At 34.0% G+C, this 12,373-nt stretch overlaps 1 protein-coding gene across 4 annotated transcripts in view; it reads right to left on the reverse strand.

The window, feature by feature from the left end:
- LOC127868672 (beta-1,3-galactosyltransferase 1-like) overlaps positions 1–12,373 on the reverse strand; it is a 177,418-nt gene that overhangs the window by 24,744 nt on the left and 140,301 nt on the right. Inside the window, exon 1 of one of the 4 annotated variants that reach the window (XR_008044220.1) lies at positions 9,738–10,349. The exons of 1 other annotated variant lie outside the window; for it this stretch is intronic. The gene's annotated coding sequence lies outside the window, so the exon portion shown is untranslated. Of the gene's footprint in view, positions 1–9,737; positions 10,350–12,373 lie in introns of those variants that run through there. 2 more of the 4 variants (XM_052410611.1, XM_052410613.1) reach the window with 2 other exon arrangements.

The following is a 12,373-nucleotide window of genomic DNA, read 5'->3' on the forward strand; positions in this document are numbered from 1 at the left end:
TTGTGCATGTACGTGTAAAGGGGTGTGCGCTCGGGTTCGTGTGCGCGCGTGTGTGTGTACGTGTATGTGCGTGTGTGTGTGTATGAACGTGTGTGCTTGTAGTGTGTGCGTGTGTGTGTGTTTGTTTGTGTTCGGTTTGTGTGTGTGTGTGTGTGTGTGTGTGTGTGCGTGCGTGCGTGCGTGTGTGTGTGTGTGTGTGTGTGTGTGTGCGTGTGTGTGTGTGCAAGTCATACATAAGTGAACAACGCAAAAGCTTAACAGTTACAAAATATACACATTTAAACAACGAAAAGGGAACACATATTGACACGTAAAAGAAAACGTTCTAAGTACTCATGCATATTTTTTTTTGTAAAGCATATACAGGCCCGTACCCAGGCACTGGGCCCAGGGGCCCGGGCCCCCCAGCTGGCTGTCGAGTTATGATTTTTTAATAATGGGCCTACTGCAAATTTTCTCACATGAAAGTGCCCACAGTACACTTCCCTACAATACAAATGTGCAGATGTGTTTTATTGCTCCTGATACACAAGGGGATAAGCGCTAATTTACTTGCCGGTGGAGATATGCCCCAAGGCATTGTTTTCTAATCACATTGTACACACATCCCCGATCTGTCAATTACCTATTGTGCTCAATGCTTCATCTTTTGATTCGACAAGGAAAGAGAAACAGCGAATAGATGGAACTGATACAGAAGGTCGTAGGTCTGAACGATAATAGTGTTTGCTCTTTTGAATTCAAACCTCCTCTAGAGTCATAGCTTATTAAACATTTCTGTGAAAACTGTCTTTTAGATGATAAACATTTTATAATGAATTTACTTTGAAATTTTACATAGAGGAGGTTTGATTTCAAAGAGAAAATACTAGTAGGTTATATGTCAGTTACAGTTACATAGTAGTATTTTCTCTTTGAAATCAAACCTCCTCTACAGTCATACTTTATGTTACATTTCATAATAAAGGTTTTTTAGTTTCAAAGGTTGCTTTTACTCCTTTATAAAGTGTTATACATTTCTGAAATCTAAAGCTTTAAACATGTGTGCGAATTTCACACCAAGCGGTGATAAAGCATGTCACGCTTTTTTTTACCATTTTTACCCCGGCATGTCACAAACTGTAACAAAATCTTGGACCCCCTTCCCTAAAGTACGTCACAAACTCACACTTTCGAACATTTTTTTTAAATTAATACTTAATTTAAATTTAATCTAAAACTCAATTCACTATTAAACCGTATTAAAATTTCACTTTCCAGTAAAAGAACTTTCACACTACAGGCTTTTATAACTGTAGGGTTGTTACAATGAGCAGTATAAATATTTATCCACGTGTTAACCTCTAATTAAAACGAAATTATAATTTTGATTTTCTTACAACCCTTTACTAACTAAAAATGGAACAGTCCAATTATTTCGTCATTGAAATCTGTATGGAGGTTGTGCCTATTGAATAAGCCGGCCCAGCCAAGTTGCCTATTAAACATTCGAACAACAGAATCAGGAGATACGCAATTCGTCTTATTTTGACATAAAACTAATTCAAATGTTTCACAAATTTTTGAAAATTATTTCTAAATTCTACTAAAGAAATAATAAATAATGTATACATGTTTTTTTTTAAATAAATGTGCGACATCACACATGGCCTGACTCCGCTCCCCCATGTCACAAACTGTCACTTTCTTACTCACCCTCCCCCCACCTGGAGCGTGACATACTTTATGGACGGCCTGTAATGGTTAAAGCTTTAGACTTCAGAAAGGTGCTGATTTACTTGTTATATATCCATAAATTTATAACACAGCATATGTTTCTATATGCATTAAAATTCACCTTGAACAGTGCCTAATAAAAAAAATCTATTCCGGAGGGGCAACCCCTCCCGCACCCTCCCCGTTTGGGCCCCCCCCCCCAGTCAACATTTCCTGGGTACGGCCCTGATATACCCATCAAAAATACACCTTCAAGTTTCATAAGTAAAAACTACAATTCTTGAAATATACGGAAGATGTAATAACAGGCAAAGCCATCGATAGCATTTTAAGCATTATTGAGCATTTAAACCTAAAAACGAAAGCGAAATTAGTTTAAGTGCTCTATGCTTTTATATGCAAAAAACTCTCCAAATAAAGAAGGGAAAAAATAGAGCAAAAAGTTAGTTTCCAAGCATAATTGCATGTAGTTACACTATTTTTTAATCAAGTTGAAAATATCCCATTTAGAAAGAGTATTTGTTAAAAAAATGTGTTTGATGTAATGTTAGTAGAGTTGAATATCTATAAATGTGTATGCGTGTGTATGCTTGTGTGTATGCGTATGTGTATGCGTGCGTACGCTTGTATGTATACGTGTGTGTATGTGTGCGTGTGCTTGTGTGTGTGAGCGCGCGCTCATGTATGCGTGCGTGTGTATGTGTGCGCGCGCGTGAGGGTGTGTGTGTGCGTGCGTGCGTGCGTGTATGCGTACGTGTGTGCTTGTTTGTGTTCGGCTTGTGTGTGTGCAAGCCATACATAATTGAAAAAAAAGCAAAACAACAAACAGTTACAAAATATACACATTTAAACAGCAAAAAGGGACGCGCAGAAGGAAACGTTTTAAAAACTCATGCATATTATTTCATATCTCTTTAAAAAATCATATACCTATCAACAGTACATGTTGTAAATATCCTATTTAGAAAGAATATTTGTTAAAAAGAAATGTGTTAGATACAATGTTAGCAGAGTTGAATAATTATAAATGTGTATGCGTGTGTATGCGTGTGCGTGTGCGGGTGTGTGTGTGTGTGTGTGTGTGTGTGTGTGTGTGTGTGTGTGTGTGTGTGTGTGTGTGTGTGTGTGTGTGTGTGTGTGTGTGCGTGCGTGCGTGCGTGCGTGCGTGCGTGCGTGCGTGCGTGCGTGTGTGTATGCGTGTGTGTATGCGTGCGTACGTGCGTGTGTGTGTGTGTGTGTGCGTGTGTGCGTGTGTGCGTACGTGTGTGCTGGTTTGTGTTCGGTTTTATGTGTTCAAGCCATACATAATTGAAAAAGCAAAACAACAAACAGTTACAAAATATACACATTTAAACAGCAAAAACGGAACAAAAGGACACGCAAAAGGAAATTTTTTAAGTTCTCATGCATATTATTTCATACCTAATTAAAAAAGCATATACCCATCAAAAGTACATGTTATAAATATCCTATTTAGAAAGGGTATTTGTAAAAAAAGAATGTGTTACATACAATGTTAGTTGAATATTTATAAATGTGTATTTGTGTGTATGCGTGTGTGTATGCGTGTGAGTATGTGCGTGTGTGCTTGTTTGTATACGATTTGTGTGTGTGTACAAGCCCTACATACTTATAAAAAGCAAAACAACAAACTGTTTAAAAATATACACATTTTAACAACAAAAATAGAACAAGTGTTGACATGCAGAAGGAAACGTTTTAAGTACGCATGCATATTATTTTATATCTCTTTAAAAAGCACATACCCATCAAAAATACCCTTTCAATTTTCATAAGGAAAAAATTCTTGAAATATAAGGTCTAGACACAATGTTATTATAGTTGAATATTTATAAATGTGATGGATCGTTTTCCCTTATTTAATGGTGTATTATACAAGACTTAAGATTTAATAAGTAATAATATTAGCACCTTATTAAACAGATTTGAAGTAAAAAGAATGCATCAAAATTAGTGAGTTTTAAGCGCATATATAACATCTATAGCAGTAGCGCCATGTAAAATTGTATATCTTGGATCTTGGTGGTTTATGAGAGTTCACATATAAAAAGTTGATCTATTCGGTCAAGGTACACATTTTCTATATAGTGTATAAAAAGAACATTTGCCAAAGATAACTTTTCGGGCCACTATAATGTTTTTAAAGCCACGTTCGTCTGTTTCGTGTGAAGACGCCAACAGAAAAGTAAGAGCACATACAAAGTAAAACGTATGATGAAGACAGCAGTATCACTACATAGATAGGTAGTTTATTTTGTGTTACTGTTACCGGCTGACAACTTTCGCGCGTATGTCTGACTTGCAGTGGTATTTTTCTGAGGCCACGGTTTATCGAGCCATTCTTGATATTTCACAAACGACACAGTCTCTCGTCGATCGCTGCCTCGCTGCCCCGGTATCGCACGAAGAGTTTGCCCTCAAAAGACCATGCCCTTTCAATGAGATCTGGTTCTTTGAGCCTTAGCGACGCCTTCACCGGCCTGCTTTTATTTTTTGCAAATTTTCTCAGACGATGAGCTACATCAATGTCTGTTGTTGCAATCGGCATTCCTAGCTTTTTGGTTAGAAGCGAGGCCATTTCATTTGCAACGGCAGCAAATGGTTGGTTTTCCGAGTCGCTAGGCAATCCCGCTATACGGATTGAATTTCTGCGGCCATATTGTTCAGGATCATTGAGTTGTTCGGCGTGCGTTAGATTTGCATCAACTAGTTTCTGCTTAAGAATGTCTATTTCATTGTTTTTAGTTTTCACAAGTTTCTGCAGCGTTTCAATTTCTTTTGTTTGGTCAAATAAGTTGCCTTCAAGAATTCTAAACGTTTAATTAGAGACCCAAGAAACTTATCTTTGACTTCTTCAAGTGTATCTTTTATCAGGTTTTTAAGGATCAAAGTGTCACATTTGGTAAGAACATTTGACAGTTTTGCGTTGATGTCCTCTAGATGTTTTTCTATACTGATAGAGTCGGATTTATCCTCTGTTTGTTTTCCTTTAAGATAATCAGCCATAGACTTCTGTTTAGGATTTTCCTGCTCTAGCTTTTTTTTCTTTTTTGCTCGCTGTTTTTGTTTGCTGGCTGTTTGGCGTTTCAAAAACCGGCGAGTCTACATAGCTGGTTTCGGCGGTGTTGCATTCACTTGCCGATGAAGTGTGGGGCCTTTTATTCATTTTTGTCAAGGCAGTTTAATTTGTGTCGGTTTAAGCCTATAATTGTCAGTATTAATACGCCACAGGGTTAAAGCGTCCACAAGCGTCCACTAATACCTACGATTATGCGCGTTGCTCAAGCGTGACGAGTTAATCGGATATACCGGTTGACACTATCCTGCGGTTTACCGTTAAGTGTATCTATGTAAACCTATGTACACTGTCTTATTGGTTGGGCACCCCACCCGCTTGTTTAACAAACGCGGCAAACATATTTTCTTTTAAATATAACGAATCTTCAATTTACTTTAAGGGTAACATACTTTTTTCTGTCCATACTTTGTACACTTTCATATATCCATCCCGCGGAACATTTCACTCAGATCACAAACTTTGTTTTTATATAATTTACATCTTCTAAAAAGTATGTTTACAAAACGCAAGGCTACACTCCACCTCAACGGGAATTTTCGTAAGATTTATTCATTTCAATCAACATTATTTGTTTTGACTACATTGTTGAAGTGTTAAATTTGAACGGTAAGTTTGGACTTGCAATCGAACACCGCTCAAATTCTGGTAATCATTGTATCTGTTCATTATGTATCATTTATAATTGTCTGATTAAATCATAATTCAATACTTAATACAATCAAGATACGCCGTCATGTGTGTGTACTAAGAAAACCTTCGATATATATGTTGATATTTACTATGACAACAGCTGATATCGATTCTTTTGTTATGAACTCAATCAAGTGGTGTTCGACTGCGTCACTTCCGGTCTGAACAAAAAAGTGTCGACTCGATCGCGAAGTGCGAAAATTCGGCATAGTCATCGGCTGTATACTCGCTGAATACGTTGGTTTTAATCGAATGATGGCATGGATATGCATTAAAACATTATAATCCCACATAACATGTGTATATTTAAGGTTTTTAAAACCGCTGCCGGTGATTTTTAATATAAGAATTTAGGCGTTATGGTGTATTCTTCTCTCGGAATACATGAATACCGATTGTAAGAGTGTTCATACAATTGAAATATTCATTAGAATGTCAGATGATGCTAAACGTAAAGAACTTTAAAGGGGCCTTTTCACAGATTTTGGAATGTATTGAAGTTTGTCATTAAATTTTGTTATATTGATAAATTTAAACATTGGACCTAAAAATATCCAGTAAAAAAAGGAATACAATTAAAAAAGAAAAAAAGTAACCCTCAACTGGACTCGAACCACTGACCCATGGAGTCCTGGAGTAAAAGTCTTCCGCTTTGACCACTAGGCCATCCTTCCTGAAGCTACGCAAGGTTGTTTTTTTTTTTTACTTTATATAAGCAATCATCGTAGTTTCACAAAATATAACGACAACAGCAGCACTTTACAAATTATTCAATCGTTTCACGTTGCAACGCTTTATAATTTTCAGGTTTTTAAATCGTCAAAAGATGTATGTAATGGATATTTATAGCATGAGAAATGTTCAGTATTACTGTTTCCTCACAAATATCATAACTAAAACGAAAATTTGCGAATCTAAAACATTTTTTAATTATGTCAATTTACCAAAACGTAGGCCCCTTTAAGGGATATATAGATATCGTTTGTCATTTGTAAAAATATTAAACATGTGGCTAAACACTTCTGAATTGCGAAATGCTTAAATCTCGTAATGTTTGAAGAAAACGTCCGACATTTAAACCCGAACTGGTTTCAATGTTTTTCTTTTTGTTTTATAACAAGCGTTATACATTTAAACAGGAAACGAAACCGGTTTGCAACGCAATTGGCAACCTCGCGTGACCTTGATATCGAAGTGCAAATTCTAGCTCGGCCAATCGATATTGAGTTCGCTTAACTCAGAGATAACGCTATTGCATAAATAAAATGAATGTGGAGGAAGTTATCAAATATTTTTTTTTTAATTTATAGCGTTTATTCACTTCCATACATTACAAAATGTATTGTTAGTATACATGTTAATTTGTTAGTTCATAATACAGTTATTTAAAATAGAGTTCTTTTAACAATTCCACTTGGTTGCTATAATAGATGCAAATAAAATCCATGCATTCCATTATATAGACACAATCATACAGTTCACACAAACAGATTCAAACGCAAATGCCATTTTATGACACACAAAAAAGAAAAATATTTGGACTAAAGTAAATTATAGACTTTATTCAAACGTTGGGACTTCAGACAATTATAAACATTAATGAAAAGACCATGGTATTAAATATTTTCAGCAAACAACAATAAGATTATTCTATTGATCTATAAAAGTTTTACAATTAACCAGTTTTAAATTAGTATTTCATTTTCGTGATATTTTGTTTTCGATTGAATTTCCCATTCTACGCAAAGATAATTATTAATCCCCGTTATTAAAAGTTATAGACCGAAAATAAATTGTCATAAATTGTCATGAGCAATGTTCATTTTAAATAACAAAGATTTGGTGCCAAAGATTCTGTGAACAATTCTTGACTGGAACCACTGAGTGTGTGTGTCTCTAGCGTAATAAAAACAAATTAATGCACTTTTGCCCATTCAACCTTATTAAATAGTGTATTCCATTTTGAATGGCACGTCGGTACATCTGTATCATAGCTAAAACGTTTTTAAACAAGTTTGGTTTGATTATACCCAAATACTATGCTATTCAAGTAAAATTATATAAATGCACATTGAATATTAGACTTTTTTTTAATAAATGGAAGTCCTGATAACCTGATAAATGCCTTCACAGTTCTGATTAAACCTTCATAAAATAGAAGTTTAATTTTAACACCAATGAGATTTTCAAATACAGATTGTTTTAAAAACTATCCAGAAGTGCACAGTATATCTCGAACATATCTAATTCCCCTATCATACATTTTTATTATATAGAATATTCATACCTATCTTAAAATTGTTGTTATAAAATAAAGGCATATCAAGGATATCTTCACACTTACTGACTTTTTGTTAATTAATATACTCAAAGTAACATGTAAGGACATCTCCCCAAAAACAATTTTTTAGACTTATCATAATTTTTTCTCTGTATTTTTTCCTAAATTAAACATTTTCTTCACATCAAACATAAAATATATACTAGTTGGAGACATTTTCCATTACTTGAAGCAATTTTCCTTAACCATGTCATTTTCATAGTTTTTTTTAAAGCATATATATCAGTCATGGCAACTCCTCCATCATCATATGATTTAATAGCAATAGTTTGTTTAATTTTTGCTGGTCCATCCCATACAAAATTCGAAACAAATGCTATTTATTTGTTATAAAACTTTTTCTACTTGACTAGAAAGAGCTATAAACAGGTGTGTAAAAAGGGGAAGTAATAGTGATGTAATAACAGTTATTTTTCTCAAAAGATCTAGGGTAGCATTGAGGGAAATATTGGTGCATCCAGTAAGAGAGATGTATTGTCAGCAAACTGAGAAATTTTATATTCAATATTTTCTATCACTATTCCTTTAATTGCATTTCAGTTTCTGATTTTAATTGCCCAATTTCAGCACATAGAATAAAAATATAGGAACTTATTCGATCTCCGTGTCGGCAGCCTCTTTCAATTGTAATAAACTCTGATAAAAACCCATTGATTTGAATTGCCGTCAAGGTATTATGAAGGAAAAGTGAAATCCATTTTCTCAATGTTGTACCAAATTTAGAATAATCTAATGTTTTTTTCTATAACATCAAACGCAAGGGTATCGAATGCCTTTTCATAGTCGATGGTCATCAAGAGTCCAGGGAATTTGTTATCTTATGTATATTGCATAATGTCATGTAAAAGTCTGGTATTCTCACCAATATATCTGCCTTTAATAAATCCGGTCTGATCTTTAGAAATAGAAGTATCAATGATAGCTTTTAATCTATAAGCAATAGTCCCAGATGCAAGCTTGTAAATTACATTTAAAAGTGTGAATGGCCTTAGGTTTTTCAGAAAATGTCTGGGTTTATGATCTTTAGGTAAACATGTGATTATACCTTGTTTTTGAGTAACTGACCTGTTTCCAGAGGTGAGGCTTCTCACTATAAAGTGGCCTAAATCTTTCAAAAAAACTTTCAAAAATTATGCTGTAATTAGATATCAGATAATAAGGCAGGATGCATTAAGCATTTCAAGACTCACGGAAACTTATTTCAATTAACTTTGCTTTGCAAATAACGCAACATGAATATTCTCTGACATATGCCTAAAGGTGCAGAATTCAAAACAATCCCTGTATGATGCAATTTTTTTTTAAAGATTCAGTGAGAATAACGATTTATGATGTCGCTCCAAGTAGACAGCAGACTTTGTTTGTTACGTATATTGTGAAAAATGTGCTCCATGTTATAAGCAAGTGTTATTGTGGATTAGTGCTTTGAAAATTGTGCGTCCATGTTTTAAAAACATGATGTTTGCATGCACATTGGCATGAATTATTATATTGACAACTGTATTTCACATTATAATATGTGGTGTGATATAATGGAATGAAATAAAAATGCATATTTTTATTCGAGTACAAGTTTTCTCAAACCGACAAGCATAAACTATTTTTATCCATTGTGTGACTTCCATTCTGGACACCGATGAAAAATAAAGAAGTCATTGAATATACATGTAGCAAACACTGGAACTCCAGTTTTAGTTCTTAACTTAAATTATACATTCTCATATCAACTAATATGAACGTTTTGCTTTATTAATGTTCATGCCCATACTACTCAGATTATATATACAACTTTAAATGTCTTCAATTAAATACGAAAGCTTACAGAAGTATATTCGCACAATTTATCACATTTTTTTTAAATTAGTATTATTTAAAAATATGGATACATACCTGCGCACCTTAAAATCCTTTACGAATACACGGCGAAAGATATCATGCATTCTACCACTATTGCGTTCAATGATTGAGTGCAACGGTCGAGTCATATTGAAGGCATGTGATAGGAGAACGCATATCTATCATAAAACTAATCGCGATTTTATCAAAGATCACTTAAAGGGGCCTTTTCACAGATTTTGGCAGTTTTTAACTTATTCATTAAATGCTTTATATTGATAAATGTAAACATTGGATCGTAAAAGCTCCAGTAAAAAATCAAGAATAAAATTTAAAAAAGGAAAAGAACATTGCCCGGAGCAGTTTTCGAACCAGTGAACCCTGGAGTCCTGACAGAGTCCTGAAGTAAAAACGCTTTAGCCTTCTGAGCTGTTCCGCCGAGTACATATACTTAACGTATTTTATACCTTATATAAGCAATCTTCGTAGTTTCACTAAATTTAACGACAAAAACAGAACTCTCCAAATTATTCAATCGTTTCGCGTTGCAACGCTTTATAATTTTTAAGTTTTAAAATCGTCAAAAGATGCATATAATGGCTGTATGAGAGCATGGTTAATGTTCAGTATTACTGTTTCCTCACAAATATCATAACCAAAACGAAAATTTGCGAATCTGAAACAACTTTTTTCAATTTTGTCAATTTATCAAAGCGTGAAAAGATCCCTTTAACGCGTACGCCGAATTTTACCGACATGCAAACATGTGATAGCGTTTTTCAATTATTACGAATGTTTAAAGTTGCCTGTTTACTTCCTGTTTGCTGTAAGGAAAAATAAAATGTTATTCTTATTCTTGGTTAATAGTGGTAAGCCTTTTTGAAAAGAAATAAATGAAATGCAATCCGTTTCGGGACTGGAGAGTTTGCGGACCTAACGAACTCACTGTATCATTAACAACATTACGCATTCGGATAAGTTACTTCATTATAATTTTTTTTAATATTGTCGTGAGTTTGAATCCAATCGTATCCGTTAATAAAAGCAGGTCGTGAGATTAAAGGAATGGAAATAGATCAGCTTTCAAAACAAAATGGGAGTGTTTAACACCAGTTAACTGTTACGCGTTAAAATATTTTCGGAAAAAATAGCTTGTATCTTATTGAAAACATGGGTCGTAATGTCTAATTAATGTAGTTGCAAGGGAACATACATGAGTAAACGTCCAATATAACGGATTGAATTTAATTCCCATATTAAATGTTGGTAGTGAATATATTTGCTTATACACAGTGTCAATGTCGGTGGGTATTTTATACACATTAAGTAATGGCACAGCCAAAGTTTCATGAAATAACACATCGTTCCTTCCATAATGAGACGCAATCGGGGTCTGTCTGTAGGATATAAAAACAGACCAAAATCATCGAAACCAAAAAAAAAGTCTGGATTCAACGCATTGAAACAGTGAATGTAAGGCTATACTGGCTTAAACGTGTTTTATACTTGGGCTAATATATATTTTGAAAACATTATTCAACACTTTTACCATACAAATTGCAATTCAACAATGTTGTTTAATTGTTTATGCAAATTCAATTCTTAACAAAAATCTACGGAAACGGTACTGATATCACAAACTGTGGCTGGTTTTATTTTTAAAACATATTTAAAAGTATTAATTAAACTAACACATTAATGTCCCAAAATAGAGAAAACCTAAGTAACAGCGGAAGACGATTAAATGAATAAAAAATATGCAATAACTATGAATATTTATAGTCCCTTTTTCTTATCGCGCACAACAAAATACCGTTACTAATCGAGTTCAGTACTTCATCAGCCAGATGGGTTGGGGTGTACCACTCAGGAGGGCAAAACTTGATAGTATACTCAATATAAAGAAACAAAATCTCAGTTGGGCAGCTTTAAGTTATTATTGAGCTGTTTCTATGGCAACCGTCAGACTTTGACTTAATAGCTAGTTTAGCTAGTATAATTCTCAAATAATTCTTCAAAATTGGTTCTGGAAAAAAAAATTGGTTTTAAAATGAAGATTGTAATTATTACCTAGTATAATCTGCAGTTAAATATGCAAATTAGTACATTTGCATATCTATGAATATTAATGAGATTGCAAGAAAAGTTCCTAAAAACTAGCGAACCTTCAAAATAATACATGCTATTTGCGGTTCAATTTCTTCAAGACAGATGGAATGTATGCAAGTGATGCTTACAACTAAAATGCAAACATTTAGCTCCCCTTAAATAAATACGCCATTTACAAATATGCAAATATGCAGAAGTAAACAAATAAAATTCCTCTAAACACTATTCTCCTGAAGATCATCGGTGTATTTGGTGAGTATTATCGTTTTTTTGCAAAGATTAATGATCTTTTGGAATGCAGTTGGTTAGATTATGGTTATGAAACTGGCAAACCTTTCCTTTTCCTTGAAAATTATAAAAAGATTAGTACTCGGATAGTCAAATTTGAGGATAAAACCTATAAAAGTTACCTATTGATTTGATGAGAGACATGATATCTTGAATTTGGTATACAGAAACATAGCAGTTGGAGGTTATACTAGTATATAGCTTTTGATTTTGCCTATTAAAACCTCTCTTTCTCTATTCCTTGCCTTGCACTTACCTTTTTCCTCTCCATTTTGTAGGATAGACGTAAACCC

This window comes from Dreissena polymorpha, chromosome 2 (assembly GCF_020536995.1).
Source record: "Dreissena polymorpha isolate Duluth1 chromosome 2, UMN_Dpol_1.0, whole genome shotgun sequence".
Lineage (NCBI taxonomy): Eukaryota > Metazoa > Mollusca > Bivalvia > Myida > Dreissenidae > Dreissena > Dreissena polymorpha.